Below are 6,440 nucleotides of genomic sequence, written 5' to 3' on the forward strand. Positions count from 1 at the left end.
AAAACAGTTTACAATTAATTTAAATAATATATAATTATAAAATAAAAATTTTATATAATTTTTTAATTAATTAATATTGATTTAGGTTTAAAATTTATTAGATCTTAAATTATTAATTGAGTTTTAAATGGTTTGGGCTGAGCCCATATGTTATATATAATATATTTAATATTTAAAATTTAATTTCGGTTAATTAACCGAATTCGAACCGAATTAACCGTTAATCAAATTCTAAAAATTTTCTTAACCGTTAACCGACCGAACTAATTCGGTAACCGAACCGAATTAACTGAACTAATTTGGTTCGGTCGGTTAACCGAATTAATTCGGTTATTTGAACACTCCTAGGCTAAACATGAATATCTTTAAAAGTAAATAAACAAATATGAATGCAGTTTTATTAGTTCAAGCTTCATTCATTTATACATCGATTTATTACAATTAACACAACAGAGATCGAAATTACTCCAAATCAAAAGGTTGGATGTTCAATTCATTAATTAAAATTTTTGAATTCTAATAGTATTGTGTTTGTCCCTGATCCAACTTAGCTTAATAAAGACCGAGTCGGATTTGTGCACAACCATCGCAACGTGTAAACCCATGCTTGCGAATTCGGAGTCGATTTTGTCTAAGCAATTTGGCACTCTCTTTATGGAGGGGAAAAGTATTTATGGTGCCCGAAGCCTTCAATCTTTTGAGAGAGAAAATTAACTAAGAATCATTCTTGCACTTAATTAACCCTTAAAAAATTAATTAAATTTTACCCATTAAATCTTAATAAATTTCAGGTATAGCTATTATATGACATATTGCAACTATGTCATGTCATCTCTCTTTGTTGGCACCACTTTAATCTCCCCTTCAAGGACGTTCTAGCAAACATAGTGATAGTGCATTTCTATATGTTTTGTCCTTGCATGAAAAATAGAATCCTCTTCTATTTCTATATGTTTTGTACTTGCATGAAAAAATTAACTAAGTAATCATTCTTGCACTTCTATTTCTATAATCTGTTGATTGATGAAGATCTCCCATTAGTTGTTTCAACCAAGTACTTTTTTGTGCCAATGATGTTGTGGATCGATATACTGCTTCGGTGCTTGATAATGATATTGTTAGTTATCTCTTACTACTCCATGATATTGCTCATGATCCAAGACTAAAAACATACCTTGTTGTCGACCGTCGCGTATCATAGTCTCCAGCGTAGTTAGCATCACAATATCCAGTTACCTGACATTCATTTGTTTTCTTGTATAAAATATCAAAATTAATGGTGCCTTAAACATACCTCAAGATGTGTCGTACCACGTCAAGGTGAGACTTATTCACATTGCTTATGTCATATGAAACAAGGGTATATAACATTCAGGTTGAATCAAGTAGACCAAAACTCACCATACATATCCTCAAGTAAAACAATATATATGTGATCATGATTGATGGTAGTTAGAATACTAATATATGATGCATGATGGATATTTGATTTTCTTTTAGTAGTTTGGAGTGATTATAAGGTAATATCTGTTTATAATTTTTCTTAATCATTGACAACTACACAATTTGCATAATGCAACTACTCAAACTCATAACCTCAAGAAAGAACACTCCCTTTAATTATCGATATCACTCAATTAGGGACACTTAATTAAGAAGTGATGTATGATTCTTTATATTGAGCAAATGCATCACGTGTACAGGGAGTACATGTTTTAATAAGCATAATTAATTGTTTGTGTAAGTAAGTCGTGATTATGTTTATGATAGGTTTGGGGTGCAAGTAGGAGGAAAAATACAAGTGCATTTCATAATGATTTGACTTGCGTTTTCGAGTCACCAATAATTAAGATAATAATGTAAGAACGAACGAGCACAGGTGAAATGCTCGTTTATATATGAACTTCTTCTTTTTTTTTCTTCGAACTGAAAAGAGAATTTTACATCTGTGGTCCAAGAGGCAGCCTACTCATTAGTTGCCGTATACTGATGTGTTGTTGGATAGATCCAAACCAGTTTTCGGACATCGGCTCCATCTTCGTTTCTCCTTTCGGGAACCTGAAACCGATTTCGTTACTCTGGCGAGGCATACGGATGGACGGGCAGAACCGGAAGCTTCGGTTGGCCAGGTCCCAACCCGGCCATTGCAAAATTAGCTGACCTGGTTGATTCATTCCAATGAGAACCGGGAGAAGGACCTAGTTGTTGCCTTCCGGGTAGGGTGAATGGACCGATGATGTCGGTCTAACCACGCTGTTATGAAGTTGTGATGGCTCCGGCCTGTGCATGGTTGGATGGAAGAAGCCATGGCAGTTGCTGGGTTGGAAGTAGCGGAATTGGCATGACCGCTATTCCGAGCGGCCGGAACATCATGATTATGCTTTCCTCATAGGTATAATTACTGATTTAAGGTCGTGTGACTCTCGTGACGCCCTCGACGTGCTTCTCACTGTGCAGCCAGCGATAGTGCATTTGTAGTAACTCCTGGATCAAAACAATGGAGAATGATGTTCTGCATTATATTTGCAGTCGATACAGTAAACTGCTATATCGAACAATGACTGAAAGGAGAAAAAAAAACCTTGGATTTGGATTTCCTTTCACAACCTTCTGGCCATACTGCGCCACCGATATCCATCATCCAGGATATCAATCTCACTGGTTGTCTGGTAAGATGAACCTTCTCTTTGACTCGGATTCATCTCCTTCACCATCGTAACCTAATATGAGACTGCCATGAGTGCCTCGATCATCTTCATCTTCATCATTAGAGAAGGTAGATGATACGTCACTGCATCACGGCTTCAATGTGATAGTATTGGGGCCTGTCCATTGCCATTCTCAGGAGATATCGTTGCAGATGATGGTCATCTCAAGCGGTCATGCGTCCAATCCTCAGGAGAGCAACCGTTCCCTTTTCTGCATTGCCCAAACAGATCACCATCCATACCATTTTGAAGGCCAGTTTGTTCAGGGAGCTCGAGTTGCATGTCACTTTGTAGGTTGGACGATCCAATGGACAACCGGTGGATGGGTGGAGGCTTGAGATGGTTATGAGTTCCCTTGTATATGATCTCCGTTATGTGACCTTCATGAGAAGGTTCCACTTTCTTCTTAACTTGACAGGTTGGATGCGGCACTTATAATAACTATGAGGATACTCACTTCCTTTTACTTGTTTTTGTCCGTATTTTCGCCATTATATCCAGCCTCAGAGGCACACCACCGACCTCTCCGCTAACTCTTTGATCTCCTTCTTCATCCTGTGGCTCATCAAGAGGCTGTGAATGTTCAACACTCCCACAGGATCAAAGACCCTTTGATCTGCAGAGTTATTACTCCCAGAATCCTTTTCAGTTGATGATCGAGAGAAATCTGCCTGAAGGCTGAACATGTTGCCGTTTTGTGGGTGGAGTTTCCTCGGGTCTACACTTTGAGATGCATGAGAACGCTCAGACTGAATCGAAGATTCAGTGTTAGGAAAGGACTGCCGAGGAAGACTGGCCGGATTAACCTGCATTCAGAAGGAAAATTTAATAATACTCCGTTCCGAGTTCTAATTCATTGGAGTAACTTCCAGCATTTAGAATACGAGTAACTATAGAAGTGGGAAGGAATGTGAATAACATCGTGCATTCCAGCAGCTTACTTACTTTACTCATTGCACCAAGGAAAAAAGAAGAATTTGATTTCGCAACAGGCTTGAATGTGAACGATGCATTGATGTCTTCAAAATAGTTATCTTCGCTTTTATCATGAGACTCATGGTTGCAGCTCCCATCATTAACATTAGGAATGAAAGGGAATTTTCCGGTAGTCGGGGATGGCTGTGCCTGCAGCGATAAAACGAGAAATTCATATGAAACAGAACTTCAACAAACAAAAGAAAGAGTATATAAAATATTGTTCGGGAATGTAACTCTGCATCCGGAAAACAAGAAATATCGTGTTACTAAAATGTTCAAGTTAAGCAAACTAACCAACGAATTCGAAACAAAAACCGGAGATTCTAACAATGTTGTCGGGCTAATACCAGGAGGTATTGTCAAGTAAGGAGAACGAATGTCAGGGTTAAGTGAAGGATCGGCAGACCGGATGCTTTCAGTATTCAATCTCGGAGCATTAAATCCAGCTCTGGCTGCCATCCTTTCCACCAGACCTCCCCGTGAGCTCGATTTTTGCTCAAACATCGAATCCGACTCATTCGATGGTCCACCACCATTGTTAACATCCTTTTTGTTACTAGTCTCGGCTGTCATCGTCTGTCGAGATCCCATAAAGAGTCCCTCGGTTTTGTTTTCCGCAGGAGCTTTAGAGGCTGGTTTAGAGCCAACATCATCACCTAACATAGCTGTTAAATACGTCCTCGGACTCAGAGCAGGAGGTATCCAATCGCCGATAATAGAAACATTATCATCAATACCAGCCATGATAATTCCTAGCCTCGGCTCGAAGTCGATTCGTTTAGGAATGCAGAGGAATGAATTCCTGAAAGATCAACAACAAAGACAATAGATGATGAACACCAACAGGGAATATCTTTCGTAAGCAAAATCGCAGTAGTTTGTCCCAGATCAATAGCAGAGATGAAACCCTTGAACCAAAAGCAAAATTAAGTAAAAATTAGAATCTTCCAATTCAACCAAACATCTACATATCTGGGTTTTTTTTCTTCTTTTGCCTGCAATAGTAAAAAGAAAATGAAAGTGAAAGCTTTACATTCACTCCTTAGCTTTCCCAACATACATACATAACTACATACATACATACATACATACATGCATACACGCATACATGCATACACGCATACATGCATACACGCATACATGCACACACGCATACATGCACGCACGCATACATGCACGCACGCATACATGCACGCACGCATACATGCACGCACGCATACATGCACGCACGCATACATGCACGCACGCATACATGCACGCACGCATACATGCACGCACGCATACATGCACGCACGCATACATGCACGCACACATACATACATACATGCACGCATACATGCATGCACGCACGCATGCACGCACGCACGCATGCACGCACGCACGCATGCACGCACGCATGCATGCACGCACGCATGCATGCACGCACGCATGCATGCACGCACGCATACATGCACGCACGCATACATACATGCACGCATACATACATGCACGCACGCATACATGCACGCACGCATACATACATGCACGCATACATACATGCACGCACGCATACATACATGCACGCATACATACATGCACGCATACATACATGCACGCATACATACATGCACGCATACATGCATACATGCATACATGCATACATGCATACATGCTATGCATGCATCTATGCCTTTTACCATTTCACAAACAAAACCAAAAGGAAATGATTCCATTTTGTTCATGTTTTTACCCCTTTTTGCTTTTTTTTAACATACATACATACATGCATACATGCATACATGCATGCGTCTATGCCTTTTACCATTTCACAAACAAAACCAAAAGGAAATGATTCCATTTTGTTCATGTTTTTACCCCTTTTTGCTTTTTTTTAACATAAGAACCCTAAATTAGACAAACAAAAAAATCCCGAATTTGAAAAAGTAACCAAATTCAAAAACAAACACAGTTCTTTGAATTGATGTTCCCCACTAAGATCTAACGATAAAGGAATTTGAATCATACCAGGGTTAAGATAAAACAAAAACAAAAATAGTATCAAATGTTTGTAAGATTTGAAGCAAAAACATGGATCATAAACAATACCAAACACAAAATTTGAGTTTCATAATGATTACCTGATTGATTAAGGAGTGAAAGCCAATGAAGACAGAACCATGATGAGCAGCAGGAAGAACAATTCTTCTCTCTTCAATACAAATGAAAACCCAGCTTTCTTGAAGGGATTTTGAAAAGAAACAAAAGGGTCAAGGAAATAAAAACATTTATTCACCTTTTCTTGGTGTTGAAAAGGAAGAAAGAAAATCTGGGTTGAAATTTGTTTTGTTTAGTCTAAATTGAAATGATATAATGATTAATGATTTTCTTACATGGAGAAAACTACAAAAAGAAACAGATGAATTTGCAGAAACTGTAATATTAAAATTATTAATTATGTGAATTGTTTTTTTTTTGTAAGAAAATGAAGAGGAAGAAGGAGATGATATTGGCAATGGTGGTGGACCAATAAATGAATGGAAAGATTCCTTTGAACAAATGAAAAAAAGAAGAAGAAATTAATTAATCAATTTAATTAATTAAAAGAAATGCTCAAAAAGAACAAGTTGTGCACGTTCCCCCCCCTGATTTAATTAATTATAATTAGCAGTTAATTAATTAGTAATTATGCTTGTTTTTGGAGTGGAGCCAGAGGGATAAAGGTTGAGTTGTTTTCAGTTTTGGAACAGAATAGAAATTGACTAAAATGGGCCCCAC

The 6,440-nt window shown here is 38.1% G+C and overlaps 1 pseudogene; it reads right to left on the reverse strand.

The window, feature by feature from the left end:
- Window positions 1-1,785: 1,785 nt before the first annotated feature.
- LOC120170335 lies at window positions 1,786-5,943 on the reverse strand (annotated as a pseudogene).
- Between the last annotated feature and the right edge of the window lie 497 nt (window positions 5,944-6,440).

This window comes from Hibiscus syriacus, unplaced genomic scaffold (genome assembly GCF_006381635.1).
Source record: "Hibiscus syriacus cultivar Baekdansim isolate YM2019G1 unplaced genomic scaffold, ASM638163v2 tig00111779_pilon, whole genome shotgun sequence".
Taxonomy (NCBI): domain Eukaryota; kingdom Viridiplantae; phylum Streptophyta; class Magnoliopsida; order Malvales; family Malvaceae; genus Hibiscus; species Hibiscus syriacus.